Genomic DNA, 17810 nt, shown 5'->3' with positions numbered 1-17810 from the left:
CCTTGTTTCTTAAATTAGGGGAGAGCTTATGTAGGAAGGTATTTTGAGGGCGGTAAGGTGTTAAGCTTTTCAGTTAAAAATGAATAAAATTACCCAGGTTTTGGGTTTGATTGGGTGATGCATCTTCTGGGTGATGCTCTCTTCAGCTCTATAGTCAGATTTCAGGGTGGATCTATGCTTTTGAAATGCTATTATGAAACAAATGCAAAAAAATCATACCTGGAAAATATCCAGGCTTGCACAAGAGTGACAGAAAGCATGTTTCACTATCAGCCTTCCTGGCAGTATAGGTATATCGAACATTACTTTAATGTTTCTCTTATTAAAAGGATTTTGGGAGACTTGCTGATTGAAGAAACTTCTCGGCTGCCTGGATACTTGCTAAGCAGGCCCAGACAGCTTTTTTGAAGCTGCTCTCATGTTTGTTTGGGTTTTTTTTAAATTCAGTCTTTTGGGGTCTACCTTTCTCTCCTATAACCAGTCTTGCTGCTTGTAGTCTTTGCTCTTAAATCTCCAAATCTTCTGGATCAGTGTTTCTTGTCACAGGTCTGTGGTCAGTGTGCACTTGTCACAGCGGTATAACGCTCTTATTTAAATTAGAGATACAGGTTGAAGGACTCCCTTCAGAGTTTAAGTAGAAATACATGGTGGAATTTTTTAACAAGTAGTTCCATAAAGAAGAGGCGAGGTGAAAAAAAACTTCAAGAGAAGCCTATTTCTTTTTCCTTTCCCATTCTTTCTGTCCTGTTAATGATACTGCAGATGCTGGTGGCATTGGTATAGACCTGTTCCTGGTAGAGCAACTTGTTTTTGCAAGGCAGGCCTAATTCATGAAATTCACTGTCAAAGTATTTGGGCCAAGTCTTAACCAGAGCCAAAAAAGACCAGAAGTACTTGTATGGAAAACATCTAAAATTTGAGACATTATCTAGTCAGTATTTTAGGAGTCAGAAGTAGTAAATTTCTTCTGTGTTGTGCTGCATGACTCTGGATGAGTCACTCTGCTTGTGTGTGTTGCTTTCTCCACTGTCCTTTTCCTTCCCTGTCTGTTGCAGATTATTATTATAAAATTTTATAACTGGTGCTGGACCATACATACCACGGTGGTGCCTCAAGTTCTGTCTGGAGCATCAGGGCAGTAGTGACACAGTGTGACTATGAGGAAGCCTCTGGGTTGCTACTGTGAGTCAGACTAGTTTATACCTCTCTTTCCAGCGAGCACAATCTGGGATTTCCTCTTGAGCTATAAAATGACTAAGTCTAGTTAAATGCAGCATAAACCATATAAAACAGGAGTTTGGATCTTTCAAGTCTTGTAAGTATTGTGGGCTCTTTAATAGAAATTGCCTACACTGGATTCTGCGTTTCTGGAAAGAATAGGCACCACATAAAGCTTAACATATTCATTCTAAAATTCAGTCAGAGGTTTAATTTGATGTGTGGAGATGGTTTTTGCTAGAATGCCTATGTAAGTATGGGGTTTTTTAAAATTAAATCTATGAATTAACATGGCAGAAGCAACATTGTTGTGTAGTTGGTTTTCATTGATGTTACGGTATATATGTTCCTCATATTTGATGTTTCACTTCTCTTCAGAGTCTGTTTTTATGTTCAGTACTCATGTTCCCTGAAGTGTCTTGTCATCATGACTCATAATGAAAGAAACTTAGAAGCAGTTCTGAGAGGCCCTTTACTTGTAAAGAAGGGAAGTGAACCCAGTGCTGTATCCACTAAGAAATCCTGTGCATTTGCTATAATTAAAAAAAACAAAACAAAACAAATACCCCCCGAACAGAAAACAAACAAAACCCCCCCAAACAAACACCGAACCAAAAAAACTCAAACCCACAAATAAACCAATAAAACCAACTAACTAAAGCCCAGAACTATAGAGCAGTGCTGCAGCACTGGTGCTCAAGTGGCACACTTTTCCCTTTCTGCTCTACTGGCTGATAGTCCTGTCCTGTATAGATTTTTTTACATCCATACTGGAGCAGTATTACCAGTTCAGGATAATATCAGTATTAAGTGTGCAGGACGAAAATGGCAAAAGGCTTCTAAAAAAGCTAAAATCATATAGTAGCAACCCCTTTGTGGTTATAGGTATTGTGTCCTTCTGATAATGGGCAGAGAGTAATAGTCAAAAGAGATCAAATGTCCAGTAAATGCCATGAGTGTACTAACTGATTTCCCAGGATCCTTATTTCTCTGACAGAGTATTAAGTGCCATGCTGGATTTTTTTTCCTGTATCAGTTATTTTGGCAAAGGTGTGCTTGGGGTGAATTTGTGTCCTTAAGTTTTAATACCTAAAGAAATTTGAAACTCAACATGTTCTTGCCTCACTTCTTTTCTAGAGGCATTAACCAAACACAGCTTCACATATAGCTTCTACAGAAACTACTTTTGCAAGGGCTGTGATTAAGAGGCCACTTCTTGTTCAACTGCTTTTCCCCCACTGTATCACTTTTTGGGGACATCCCATCTAGTGAACTCCTGAACCCAGAGAGATGACAGTAGAATATTCTCACAACTGGCAGATAAATTAGGAATAATAAATTACGCAGCTGTTTGATTAGGTAAGAAAATAACACCCAACAGAAACAGTTGCCTGAGTATTAAGAGTAGCCGAAAGTGATTGTTCTTAAATGCAGCAAAGGCATTTCTAATGATTCTGAGGAGAATCTTTTTCAGAAGATGAGTGTAAAAGTTTTCCAAGTGTCTTCTCCCCATTGTGCCTTCCCCCTTTTTTTCATGTGCCGAAGTACACAACTGGCTTTTGTTTTGCATCTGTTTTTTGATTTGCATGGAGTGGGGATGAAAATGCCCCTCTAGCTTTAAAATATCAAAATATTTTGGTTGGTTAGTTGGTGGTGTTTGTTTTTTCCCGCCTCTCCTTTCTGGTTTGGTGAATCAGGAGAATGAAAATGTTGCTTGATGATTGCCTTGATGGGATTTGGATATGGTAGTGGTAAGAAATAAGCAACTTTTCTGTCTCATCGCACTTGCTGTGTATCATTTCCCTTTCCACTCCTCCTTCCCCAGATGCTTGACAGCTTTCTCTTCAGGTCTGTCTGCCCGGCATCCCATATTGTCCCTACATCAGGATGTGAGCCATTGGGTGTGACCGAGTTACTGGTGCCCTCTACCAGGACATTCTGGGGGATTGAGGGAGTCTCAACTGAGCAGCAACGAGGAGAAATGGAATGTTAATGTCTCTGAAAACCCTGTACAAAATGCAACTTGTAGCTCAGAGATCTCTGTTGCACAGTTTAGACTTGATGCAAGTAATTGGCTTGACTACCATAAATTATGTACATTTTTCTCTATTTGAGTAACAGTAAAGTAACTGTCCCCAGGGAACTGTGGCTAAATGTGTAAAAGGAGCATTTTCTCAAACTTGTGTTGAAATGTCTTTTCAGTGCCCATAAAAAATTTGTTAACTTTGAACTCCTGTATCTTTTTGATTCAAAACTTGTTGTGGATCTTGTACCTTTTTAGCTTGAATTTTGATTTGACCATATTCCACTCTTTTACATTACTCCATATAATATAAACTGCATTTTATTTTCTTTCGTATGTAAATGGCACAGGTTATTGTGCTGGGTGTATCTTTTGTGTGCCTACCAAAGCAAGACACCAGTTGGTGTGGTTTGGATGTGGCTGGCCTGTGTTAGTAGGAGGCCCAGAGGCAGAAAAAACTGGATCCTGTTCAGTTAGAAAGAATTTCGTTATACCATGAAATACAACCTCGTTCTAGCCTTGAAGCATATCACAGAGCTGTTCTGTGGTAGCTGGCAAATTCTTGTAACACAGTGTGGTACTTGTGTCACAGAGATGCTGTAATAGTACATCAAGATACAGCATCGTCTGCATTTCTCTAGTGCTTTGAGATTTGTTGTATCTCTAGGAGCAGACTGGAAGAGTACAGACTTGGTTTCAGCTGGCTTAATGACATTTTGGAAATTTTTTCTTGAGGCTAGTTAAAATTACGCTCTTTGAAGTGATAGTTGCTGCACAGATCCTTGTAATTGACATGTTGTTGTAAAGCTAACTGAAATTAAAAACAGTAAGAAAAAATATTCACAAGTTTTGATAGAGTTTCCCCTGCCTGTCTGGAATTACATGGTGGTTTTAATAAGAGTCTATTAAAAACCTATTAGCTGCAAATTGAGTAATGTAAAAGTACAGTATCTGGTTTTTTTGTGCTGATAATGGCACAAAAAGAATAATTGCTCTCTGTTCAGAAACAACTTCTGTGGATAATTATGTGATAATACACTCTTTTCTGCACATTGATGTTTCAACAAATAACACAAAAAACAATCACAGAAGAAAGTGATAAAGCGGCATTTTATAAGCAGCTTTATGCAGGCTGAGTTTTTTCTTTGATTGCTGCTCTTTTCCCTGTTTTGGCAAAAAGCAGTGAGAGATACTCTTCACACTGACAGGTGGGAACATGAAGAAAATTTTACCTTCACCTGACTGCATAAGGATCTGTTGTCTGAAATTTTTTGTTGCCTTCAAAACAACAGCTGTGTTTTGTATTACCAATTTACATTTTTTAATGTGAACTAGTGCTTAGCAGCTTTCAGCCAGTGCTTTTGCTCCTACAGATTACTCTGTCACGGAGTGTTTATTACAGTCTGACTGTTAGGCAAAGCAGCACTGTTTAAGATACTGGGGAGTATTTGGGTTTCTGTGACTCTTTCCCTGGCTAGAAGTAAATTGTTACATTTGGTAATGGGTATTTGAACTGTTCCTGAGTCTGAAAAAACTCTCACTGTCAAACAACAGGTGGTTCTTTTTTGGCTGTAAGGTTTGGACAGTTCTGAATGGTGAATGTTGTTTGTTCTCCTTAAATAAAAATTATCCATTGAAGTAAGCATTAAAACCCATGTCCCAGGGAATTCTGGGTGATACTTTTTGGCAAGCAGGGAAGTATCCCAGAGAGATTGCCAATATAAACACTTTGTGTGTGCACTACCATGAGCTTCTTCTGTTTCTTTGGTACAACTACGTTGGCACTGAGTTTGTCAGCCGCTATTCCTTAAGCTGCTGGAGTTGGACTGGGGCTGCTACTGTTTGGGAATTACTGTCTAAAATTAGAGTCTCTTTAGCCAGCAAGACCTCCATGTGGCAGGGAACATTATCTGCAGGTTGTTGTCCTGCTTGCATCTGCTGGGAAGGGGACATGAATGCAGGACAGCCAAATAGGTTTTGGAGAACTAGAGAAAGCAAATGACAAGGTATGAGCTTTTGCTCAAACTGTATCTGATGGGCATAATTTGAGTACAGTATGGTTTTTTTGTGAAGAATGTTTGTGGCTTTGTGAATGGCTTTTTAGCTTGTAAGGTTTTTACAGAAATGCAGTTCATAGTTAGGTCGATGCTAGTTGTGAAGAGTTGATAAAAACCACAGGTGCTTTTGGAGGTCGAAAGCTTAGTATTAGAGAACCTGGTCCCAAATGCTTGCAGTTACCTAGTTTAAAAGCACATAGGATTTGTTTATTTCTTTAAAAAACCCAACACTTATTTATTGTATAAATAATTGTATTTGTGTTATGAGTTATGATGTAATTTATTAGAATCAAGGCTAGGAAGATGAGCAGTATTGTGTCAGTGCAAAGTGTGCTCAGAAGCTGTTTCCGCTGGTGTGGATTTCACATTGTGATTATTGGAGTTTGTCTCTGTGAACAGGAGGGAGAAAGTTGTATATGATATGCCAAAAAATAATTCAATAATGAAAAATTAGTTTTATTTTACACCGTTTGAACTATCTGCTTAATTTCTGAGGTGTAATTAAGATAGAGTCACCTTGTACTGATATGACCAACTTGCTTGAGGAGAAGGCTCCTTTTCCTTTGGAGGTCTGGCTGTGTCTTTCCCCTTCCCTCTTTATTTTTTCCCCTTTCCTCTTTCCTTCCCTTCTCCCTCATGTTAAAGAAAAAATGATCAGCTATTTAGAGAGGAGAAGCAAATAGCCATTTTTAAAATTCATGTCCTCAAATGTTAATTTGATGCTTTGAGGCATAAATGACCTTTTTAACCAGACCAAACTTGTCAAACAAAGAAATGATAGAAATAAGCTGCTTTGTTCTAATACAACAGGCTGCTTTTCAGGGAGAACTTCTAAACAATTCTGCCTCCCTCTTCTCAACTACATTAAATTAAACTTTGTCCTTTACTAAATTTGAATTTAGATGTGTATGCTTTGTGGGAGAGATGGTGAGGGAATCTAGATAGCCTGTGCAAATTTGTCTATGGAGTTCACCTCCTGAAACCCAGGGTGAATGAGTAATGCTTTCATCCACAGCTACCTCAGCTGGTATTACTTAGCACTGGAAAAGCAGTTAGGTGTGTGTCAGAACCTGAGGGAAGGATTAAAAGGGGATTTCTTCTTGTTTCAGAACTAAGGAGAGAGGAAGAAAGGGGGGGGAAAAGAGAAATAAAACCACCACCATTTCTTGAAATGTTTCATTTAAGTGTTTACATTGCTGTATACACCTTGGAGGTCAGATTTAAAAACGAAATATAAAGGTTTCCTAACTTCTAGGGATTTCATTGAGACTGGACTTGTGATTAAGTGTATACTGTACAAACAGGAAGAACACTTGGTGCATCAATGACAATTCTCTGTCATTATCAGTTTCATCAAATAAAAGAAATACAGAAAATGTCAAGGTGGAAGATGTAAGGCAATATAAAAAATAAATGTCTTTATACAAGATAATGTTTCCTCTTTTCTACCTCTGTCCAAAAAGAAGATAAAGGGAATTTTGTACTTGAATAACATTCTTCTCTGCCAGCTGTGTTTGTAACAACTGAAAGTAGTCTCTTGAAAGAGTGACATTTCTGAAGCAAGCACCACAGTATAAGCTTTTTCTCTAGGACGTTAAGCAGAGTTGGAATAGTAGTCTGGTGTTACCGTTCTTACAGTTTGTCTGTTTTTGCTTATCCGTATTTTTTGCCTTTTCTAACAGTGATCTTCATAAAAAAAAAGGAGGGGGTATCTAATTATTGAATTTGTTCTGACTTCTGAAATTGATATATGTCATTTCATTGTTCACCATTTTTTCCCATTAGTTGTCTGTTCATAGATTTACTTGGCATGCTCTGCTGTATAAGCTGTATTGGCTTTGTTTATCTACAGCAGGATCCTGCTGTAAAAGTCACAGACAGGTGTGAGAATGCAGCACTTGTCATTTTCAAATACTCAGCAGGTGAGCAGTATCATGACATCTCAGGATCACATCGACACTGTTCATTAATATTTGGTTGCTTGTCTCTTCTATGTTAGGTTTTATTTTATCTTAGGGATGAAAAGCACAGTGTGTTATGAAAGAATGTGAGGAAAGTTAATGTGGTTCCTTCATTTTTTTCATTTTTTAAGACCTTCTGAAAGCTATTTTGTATAAGATGAGAAGAAAATACCTTCTTGCTTCCTCTCTTTGGCCTAGTAGATGGTTCATATGTAATCCCTAATGATAGCTTTCCTGACACCTTGGATTCCATTCACGAAGGTACTTAACTCAGATAGACTCAGAGCATGTTGTGTGATTTTATCATAAAATTGCGTGATGTTGGAGTTTTTGGTTGCTTATGGTTCATTGTTCTTTTTGGTTTGATCCCTTGCAAGAAATGTCTGTACTTAACGGCCTGAAATCTTTTATAAAGCACTCAAGTCAGATCAGGCTAAAACTTGGCCAGATGCTGTATTTGTTTGTCAGGGTGGATTGGACCATGCCACTTCTCAGATAATCTCGGTGCCTGTGACTTGAGAGAGAGGAGAAAAAAAGTGTAAGTCCACCTATTGCTTCCAAAAATACTGAATACTTTCTAAAACATCAACATGTAAACAGTTTGTAGGACACAAAGTACGGCTTTCTGGAAGAGAGCAAAGAGACTCTTCTACTACAGTCCCTGCAAGATCAGCCTGCAGAGTTGTTCCAGGCTGTAAAGTGCTTGATCAATCTGCTCTGTTCATTCGGATGTAGGGACAAGCTGTTACTGCCACAAGGAATGCGTATGCGAGTACCGAACAGTACAGAGTTCCTGGTGGAAAACTTGGGCCAAAACCACCTAACTTTTTGACATAAGTATGAACAACTCTTCTTAATTATCCTATAGCTTATTAAGTTTGCAGTTGATTCTGGTAGTTGATTCAGATTGCTGTCAGACAATATTTTCTTGCACACATACCCATGTGTTTTTGCTTTAAATTGGTGCAACTATTTCAGTTCTAGTTATGCATACTTTTAACAACCTTAAGAATGACCAGAGGTACTACTATGACATCATTTCCATGTTGTATTTCTCTAGCGCCGGTACTTACACAAAATGGAATTACAGATCAGACAAAACATACCACTAGCTTGCTCTTGACACATTCTTCAGTCACTGTTACTTCTGGACTGTGGGAGTGCCAGTGGGAAATGAGTTGGCGAAGAACATTAAAGCACTGAAGTGGAAAATATAGCAAAGCACAAAGCTACCTATATTTAATTTTTCTAGATACAATGGTAACTGGCTTGATAAAATAGTTCAAGAGTTTTCCATTTTTTAATGTGAATTACCAAATGCCATTACTTTTTTTTTTTTTTTTTACTACAGCTGCTGTAGAAATGTGTGCGCAGCTACTGTTTTGGTAAACAAAGCCTAGTAGCCAGATGGCAGTAATATTTAAAAAGTTGAGCGATATGGTTTGGGAAGCATCCAACTGGAATATACTGTGTTTTGCTAGGTACCTTAGATTTAATACACAGTGAAAGACTTTAAATGTGTTATCACTGCAGTGGCTTGAAAGAACACATAGACTTTATTATGTAGCATACAAATAATGCTTAGTAAACTTGCAGTTGATTCATTCTGATAGGTGATCCAAACTGCTGTCATACTGTATTTACTTTTACATAAACAGATGTGCTTGTGCTCTAAATGAGTATAACTATTCCAAACCTAGTTATGCATGTTCTAAACAACTGTTAAATACTATGTTTCAAATAATTTCTGGGTTTGTGAAGATTTAAATTTTTTAGTATGTCCTTTCCCCACCCTTACTCTGTTCCATTTTCCTGCTTGAAATGTTGAGGCTTGTTTGTCTCAACTGCTGTATGACTGGAGAACTGCTCTTGAGAGAAGAAGATATGCAGGGTATGGATGCTTAGGGTAGTTTGCTGTTCTTTTTTGTATTTTTAATCTGTTGGGTAATTGTTTACCATGATGCATTAAAGCAGTCAGCTTAGTGGTTTTGTCTAGTCTCTAAAAGTAAGCTATAGACTGGAAGGTTCTTGGCATCAACTTAGACACAGTCAGACTTACTGGGAGATAATGAATCAGATTCAGTTCTTGGTGACCCCTGTATGGAAAAATGCAATCCTTTGAGTTAAGCAGCAAATCACCTTTTCTAAGACATGAAGTAAGTACAACGAATAAGTGGTGGCAGCCTTCTTTCTGTCTTTTTTAAAAGTGGGATAGGTCTTCCTGCAAGGCTGCCTGTCTCTTTCCCCTCCCTTCCCCTCCTTATGATGTGGGAAAAGTCTGCATTGTGGAACAGTCGAAGCAAACAAGCCGCACACCCCCCACCCCCCATCCTGTCTAGACTGCCTATTCCTCATGCACTGCTCTTCTTTGGGGCAGACATTGCTCACAGGTTCTGCTCTCTCCTTCATGAGTGACAGCTTGGGCTCTTTTCCTTTCTTTGTTAGCTAGTTCACCTTCTGCTGTGTTAGACATCCTCCATCTGAGGTGGGTGAGTCTGCCCTGCAAACTATTTCCATACATACTACTTCTGCTTGTCACAGTGCAGCAAATAGGAAGTAGGTTTTTTGGCAGCTGCGGCCTGATGCCTGTCCGGGCCTAGGAGCACAGGCATTCCATCAATATAACTGTTTGCCTGGCTGTGTCTTAGGCCACTCTGCTGTCAAGCCTTCTCACCATCATTTCTCAACAGGATGCTGTGCAATCCATGATAGAGGAAGAAATATATCCCTCTCCCCACCCTGTGCAGATGATTTTTGTGGATAGAATAGTAGAAATAATACTCTGTTGCTGCAAACATTAGCAAACTGCCCCATGTGTGTTGGAAGCTTTTTCTCTGCCCTTTGAAGTGGTAATGACTAACGGTGTGCAGCATCCAAATGTTGGAATGAGAGGCTTCCTTACAGCAAAGCCTTTCGACTTCTGAGGAAAAGAGAGCAAAACAAACTTGATAATGTCAATGAAGTCACAGGTACTTAGTGATATTGCAGTAATTTTCTGTTTCTTCTTTACCCTTAAAATACAGTTAGAAGGAAAGATATTTCAAGAAAAGATGTTTTCTTACTGGAGAACTCCAGTCAGGAGCTCTAAATTCAAACTAATGTTCTCTCTTTATTAATGGCTTTTTATTTGCTTAAAGTAATTACACTAGGGAAAGAAACTGCTTAAGTAGTTTGTTTTCAGGTCAATGTGCTGCTGATTTCAATATTATCTCTGAAATAATAGCTACAAGTGGTATAGTATTGTAGTATTTGTTTCATCCTGGTCAGATTGTAGAACTTTTTAAAAGTAATAATTTCTTTACTTAATTAACCACCATTTTATTGCAGCAATAGATCTTACAAATGCCTTCAGAAATACTTTGCTTGGCTGTGAGAATGAGGTCATATAAAAATTCCGTGTCCACATGTAGTAAATAATCAGGTTGCAGGGACAGCTAGATGAGAAACAAAATCCCTGAAACTCACCTGAAATAGGAATAATGCTTGTGGCTTTTCTAATGTTCATTTATTTGGAAGACAGACTGAAGGGAAAACACAAAGATTACTTCCCTTAATATCCTGGACAACTGGACAAGTTATTTTTTTTATTCAGCATTTTTCCAGAAATTTAAAAGGTTGTTTCTTTAGCTGTCTTGTTTTTCCTGGACTAGAAGATTTGTAATTTGCATTGACCTCTCTTGTAAAAAGTAAACATCACCTTTCAAAACAAAGTGTTCAGACAGTGACATGCTTACTCTTGAAATGAATTCTCTTTCTAACCAGTTTTATCACTGACAGGGATATTTTGAAATCATAGTAAATTTCCCATGCCAAAATAGAACAGGTCCTTTTTCTGCTTTATGAATTTCCTGTAGATGAATTAAAAAAAACAAACAAACAAAAACTAGTCTTTTTTAGAAGTGTCTTGGTTCTGCTTCATGATTTTGGCATTCAAATTGTTTCTCTTCATGTGGACTACGTGGGGATTGTCTTTGTTAAATGTGCCTGTGGTGGAAGAAGTAGATTTTGTTGGTTTTGTTTGTTCTGAATCTGGCATAATTAATTTGAGGAATTACTCTGCTCACCCTCATATGCTTTGTAAATGTCAAGCTGTGATGGTCCCTCCTCACGGATCGGAAAACCATTGCATCATCTTGAGAGGTACTGTTGTTCAAATAGCTTACTGCTTTAAAAAGAGAAACTTCGTATACTCCAGTAGCAGCATACACACATGCAAAATGAAAATATTCTTGTTGCTTTATGTAATGTCTGAAGTAGATCCAAAATGTAGCCAATTAACTGAGAATTTTCCCATTGTTCTGGTTGCATACAAACCCTGCATGTGTGCATATGTGTGTAAGGAGCAGATGTTGGTCTTTCCTTCTGCAGTTCTTTCCAGGTACAGTCTTCTCTGCTGTCCTTACTCTCATCAGCAATGCACTGCAGGCAGCAACCTATGTCAGCCTCCTGGTACCTTTATGCTCTCAAGAATTAGGGTGATGGTTAGCTCTACAAAATTCTCAGGGCATAGAGTTTGAGTTGCGCATCGGAGCAGCCTTCGTGTGCACTGGGTGAGTAGAAGGGCCCAGTCCACTGGAAGTCCTTTTTGTCTTTAGGAATGAAGCTTGTCTGCTTTGTAACTGAAGGAGCCTTGGGCATCCTTTCATATCGAAACAGCAGGCTATTTGACTCTTGAATGCTCATAGCAGAAAAGAGATGACTAGACTGAGGCTCTGCCTGGCCAGTAAGGGCTGTCTCTGTCACTCCTTACTCATCTATAGGTTTATTTGTAGCTTGGAACAAGGAGAATGGACCAGTTAGAATTTTGTTCCTAACATCCTAAAAGTATCCTGTGGGGTCAATTAAGTGTTACAGCTCCCAAATCTTTCTGCCATAAGAATGGTCTGAAAACTAATTCTAGAGCAAATGTCTACCTGCATAAACCCTGAGTGTCTAGTTGAGCTTGTTTTAGCTCAGAATAATGGAATCTCCTTTGCTTTGAATTTATGTTCGCCCTCCAACAGGGAGCAGATTACCGCTTACTCAAAATCAGATTTAAAGTAGTATTTCCCAGAGGGCATCACTTCAGTTATGCAGAGTAGATTCATTTCCTGTACTTTGGTTGCTTTGGAAGTATGTAATTCAAGTAGAAATCTGAGCTGGCAACCATACATGCTAGTGCTTACTGCCTTCTAGACTGGATGGACAATCATTTTGCCACCTGGAATAACCTTGTTCATAATAATTTTCCCGTGAATTAGGTATAGGGGAGGATTGGTTGGACTCTCTTAAGATGACATTTGGTGTAGGAGCATACTGAAGTTTTTCCTGAAGGCCATGAAACACCTGACATGCATATGTTGGTCCCATACTTGACTCCTAAACCCTGTAGTTTAAAACTTTGATTTTTGTTTTTTTGTTTTTTTCTTTTTCTTTTTTTTTTTTTTTCCTCTGAGGTAGTGTCATTGGTTAGCAAGCATAGTCCTGGAAGGGATGTCCTTGCTAAGGGGTGCTTACAGCTTCCTCTGGGACCTCACAGAACCTATCAGATGGCCAGTTTGAATATGGACAATTCTTTGAGCCACTTAAAGTTGTGACCACCTCTGTGATCCACATTTAAGAACAGACAAACTCCCCCCCAAGCTCTCTCTCGTTTCCGGCGCTGGCACAGGTGGCTGCGGGCCCCGTGTGGGGGCCAGCGGGCCCAGCCAGGCCCTGCTTGGGCCAGGCCGGGCCGGGCCACGGCCATCCTGGAGCCATGGACCTGTTCCAGCCGTGGAACCCCCCTCGGCTCTCCCCCCTCTCCACTCTGATAAGAAAAATTCAACATTCCAGCTGCAAAGCTGCAAGGCCGAGGTGAGATTAACCCTTTTACTACTGTGAAGAGCTGAAAACCTGAGGGAAGAGAGAGAGGAGATGCTGAAAGCTGAAATTCTGTTGTGAAGCTATGATATATCAGAGTATCCTGTTGTAATTTCATGAAGATATGGGGGGTGGAGTGTTCAACTCATAAGCAAAAGCACCTGTGCTGAGATAGGCAGATGCTGACACAGCTGTAATTTGATGAGAAGTTTGGACAGGGAGAGATGGACCAGATGAGGACTTTTGCCCCAAACGGGAAAGGAGAAAACCTCAGTCCCTAGAGATGCTCCCAGAGATAGTCCTAAAGATGAGGATGATGAAGACCCTTTGCTCCCAGGGAAGGAGAAGGGCCTCTGTTTTTGTTTCTGAATGGCTCAACCTTAAAATTGTACCCCAAAAAACTTCAAGAGTGGACCCTCAAAAGCAGTTGCAGGAAAAGCTGCAAGTCGGGGGAAGGGACTCACACGCAGGCAGAGAGACTCCTCTTCCTAAATGGACTGAACAATATTTGGAAGTGGGCGGCTGTCTCGTTGTGATAATGTTTTCATAGCACAAGCAAGAAGAGACTTCTCTTTCTAAATGGACTGAACAAGGTTATTATGGAAGTGGTAAACAGACTGAACATCTTAAGGGTTGTCTTTTTACATTGTCAGTGGGAGGAGGAGAGTTCTGAAGGTGGTATAATTTTTTTTTTCCTTCTTTTAGGTCTGTTAATAAACTTCTTTATATTCTTTCAAGTTTGGTTCCTGCTTTGCATTTCTCCTGATTCTTATCTCACAGAAGATAAACAGTAATGAGTATTTTAGACCAAACCACTACAGGTAGTTTGCTCTGTGAACAAAATTATTAATAACTGCATGGGATAGAACCTAATGTTACTTCTTTGAGTGGCTTCTAGTAGAAAGAACAAAATCTGTTGCAGAGGCCACTGCTCTGAGTATTCGTATTTCCAGTGGCAAGAGTAGCCTGGAGTATATATCTGACCAGTTGTCAAGATATGATTCCCTTTCCAGTTCCCTTCATATTAGAACAATGTAAAACTATAGCCTGGGGAGTGAGACCCAGGAAATAAACTAAATTATATTAATGCAGGCCAGAAGCTTGTCTCACCCCGTGTCAAGGGGGTTTTCAGTCTAGAGTAGTCCATGAGCTGCTTGTTTGGGACTCTGTCACAAGGAACACCTGGGAGAAGACCTAATAAAAAAAGTACAGTGCTTTTCAAATGAAATAGTGCTACTTACGAGCATGTAATATCTGAACAAACAGGCAATGAACAGCATAAAATTCTGCACATTATGCAGTGGCATTAAATATACATATTAGTAAGGTAGCAGATGCTATAGTTGCAAAATTGCCATGTAAAATAGCAGTGTTTAGCAGCAGGGTGCTGCTCTATGTGAGACTCCTTCACATGTAATGAATAGCTAATTTCAGCTCGATAGTCAATCAGAGACCGGAGGGGATCGGGGAGGGGTAGAGTGTTCCAGCAGCCCTAACCAGCAGGATGTGCTGAGATGTGCTTTTAATGGAGCAACATTTCTGAGCTCTTGGGGGTAAATTCATATAGAGAGATGCTGTATGGTGTAGCCTTAGCTGGCAACTAAGCCCTGCACAGCCACAGCTGCCAGCTCACTTGCTCTCTGTGGGATAGGGAAGAGAATCAGAAGAGTAAAAGTGAGAAAACTCATGAACTGAGGCACAGACAGTTTAGGTAAAGCAAAAGCCAAGCAGTCAAGCAAAGCAAAACAAGGAATTCATTCACCACTTCCCATGGGCAGGCACATGTTCTGCCATCTCCAGGAAAGCAGGACTAAATCACATGTAACTGTGTCTTGGGAAGACAAACACTATGACTGCAAATGGCTCCTCCTTCCTTTTTCCCATCTCTTTGTATGCTGAGCATCATGCCATATGGGATGGGATATCCCTATACTCAGTGGGGGTCAGCTGTCCTGGCTGTGTCCTTTCACATCTCCTAGTGCCCCTCAGCATCCTTGCTGGTGGGTGGGGTGAGGAACAGGAAAGGCCTTGACCCTGTGTAAGTGCTGCTCAGTAACAGGTAAAACATCTCTGTGTTATCAATGCTGTTTCCAGTTCAAATCCAAAATAATAGCCCATGCAAGCCCAATTCTCTTAGAAAAATGCAGCAGAGATGATTAGCTGTTTGTATTCAGATTGAGGAATTGTTGTGGCAAAGGGACAATTGGGCATGTGAAATACCTGTTGCAGGGATGACATGGTGATTGGTCTGGGTGACTCATCAGGGATGGTAGATGTCTTCTTGTCTTCTTGAGCAGATCGACTAAAACCAAGCAAAAACATACATGAGAATTGACAGTGAAAAAGTGAGCAATGAATTCCCTCATTCCTATTTCAGAGCATGTGAGAATGCTTTTTGATCTGATTAATGTAGGTCACAGATTGGAAGATTCACATAGCACTTGCACATCTCATGAGCATTGTCTTGTGAGTAGTAAGAGCTAGGAGTTTTCTTGCTGAGAAACAGGATTTTCTTGCTGAGTAAGCAGAGGCCAACAGGGTGGGTATTCCAGGTTCGTTGCTGACATTGTTACATGTTTTTAAAGTATTTTTAAAACAGTCAGTCTAATGGTAGGAAACTGACCCCATTTAACCTCAAAATATCAACATTGCTGATATCCTAACATTATTAGGACCAAGCTAGGTCTCTGAATCTTAAATTTAGCTTTTAAGAGTTGCTTGGAGAATTTAAGAAGGGAGGAGATACCATATAGGTACCTCAATGTGGCCCACTCTCTGTCACCCAGAGATTCTGACTGCTGAAAGAAAAGACAGATTTCTAAGCAAGTTGCTGATAGTGCTTGTAGGTCCTGATTTCAGTCTCACTCCTTATCAGAGGGGGAAGCCTCCTGTTTGACTAACTAAACAAGAAAAGCCAGATGTAGGGAATAATAGTCCTTGATATGTAGTCTGTCATGGTATAGTAAATGATCTCTCTTAACCATTTCTCAACAGATAAAATAATCTGAATCATGGTTGACTTTCTGGAAGCACAGTTAAACAGTTCTTTTCTTTCCCATTTGTCTGAAGAGGGTATGGATGGACTTGTTTTGGGCATTATTATAATTTTAAAATCTGGACCATTCTAACACAGTACCCAACTGCCTTCCTTCAAGTTACTCTGCTCAGAGAAAGTAGGGGACATTCACAGAAAGGAATTGGGGGTGTTTTTGCAGGGGACAAGATGAGAATATTCTTTCTAGATACTTGAAATTTCTTTTGAACCATTTCAAGTATGAAGAAAATAAATCTATCTGCTTTTATGTAAGGAGCCTTACTTTTGAAGTATTTGAATTTTATTTTGCTAAGACCAGAATACTGACACTGTTAAGCCAAGTTTTCAGGTGATGGTTCTTTGTCACTGTCAGAGAGGCTAGATACTGAATTTAATTATTTTTTACTATTATTGTCTCTTCTGTTGCGACAGAGAACTACTTCAAATAGTAGTAAGCCTCTCGATCCAAGTATATTGAGCAACACTGAAAACTAATTCATAAGTAATCTTGTCAGTGTCTTGCTGTTTAAATGCAGTGTGACAATACAGCCTTAGGTAGATGCCAGTGATATTGTGTAGTAATCCAATACCTCACTGAATTCAGTCTTACCGTAAGCTAGAAAACAATCTTTAATGTATTAATAATATCAACAACTGATGTTAGAGGCCTGATTCCTGTTCTGCTTTTTTGACACTCTGTCTTTACTTGCATCTGTTTCACAGTCCAAGTAGACATGATTTTCTTCAAGAACTTAGAAAGTTTTCCTCCCCCCCCCCCCATTATATTTAGATGTAGGTTATGATAAAAGTTAAGAGCATAGTCAGAGAGCCTTTCATTATTGCAAAAGGTGGCCCTGTAGGCGTGAAACTTGCATCTAAAAGGATATTTAGTACCCCTACAAGAGCAGTGTCTGGTTTGAGATAAGTAAAATCAACACACAACATTGAGTCACAAAATTATTCATCAGTGTTCTTAGTCTTATGGTTTGGGTTTCATGTTCATTGACAAGTCCAGCTCTTCACTACTTCAGTAGGCAATGAAAGCTAACAAAATGAGGCATTAACCACACCTCCAGAAGTACACCACCTGCCAGCTTATCACAAATTCAAATACTTGTAGTATAAATAGGTTATCAGAAACCGAAGCCCAGGAAGAAATTAACACCAGGGAAAAGTAGAGGTCTCATGAAAGCGTCTTCTTGCTTGGCTTACTGGTAGAGACACTTGCCATCCTTTCTGTTGCTTTGTTTTTACATCTCCTGTCTCCCTGCATTGCACTATGAAAGTGAAATAAATGGTAGTGGTGTTGTAATTATTTTGTTTTTCTCTGTCTAAAGGTAGTTGAAAGTTGTTAATTGGCTTGTCAGTGAAAGTTAGAAATGTTATATGTTACCAGACATGCTTTTTTGTTTGTGTGTTTTGTTTGGCATTTTTTTGTTTGTTTCTGATAGTTTATGTACTATAAAAGCTGATCTTTAGGCTGAAATACAAAATGCAAAATTCCAGTAACTTGCTTAATAAATGAAAAATTACGTGGTATTTTGCTGTATAAATTTGTCCTCCTTTCTTAGATTGTTTTCTTTAATTTATCATGGAAGTTTTGCTTCCTTGTTTGTTCAGTTGTTTTTCTTTGTTATCCTCCTTCTTTTCGGAACTTTTTGCTATCACCTTGTTGG

At 39.3% G+C, this 17810-nt stretch overlaps 1 protein-coding gene across 1 annotated transcript in view; it reads left to right on the top strand.

The window, feature by feature from the left end:
* Positions 1-17810, top strand: part of ZSWIM6 (zinc finger SWIM-type containing 6) — a gene marked incomplete at its 3' end in the record, with an annotated part of 108896 nt that overhangs the window by 33072 nt on the left and 58014 nt on the right. The window lies entirely within an intron of this gene.

Source organism: Coloeus monedula, assembly GCF_965178545.1.
Source record: "Coloeus monedula genome assembly, chromosome: Z".
Classification (NCBI taxonomy): Eukaryota; Metazoa; Chordata; class Aves; order Passeriformes; family Corvidae; genus Coloeus; species Coloeus monedula.
The sequence above is the reverse complement of the archived record's forward strand: the minus strand, read 5'-3'. Positions and strand labels throughout refer to the sequence as shown.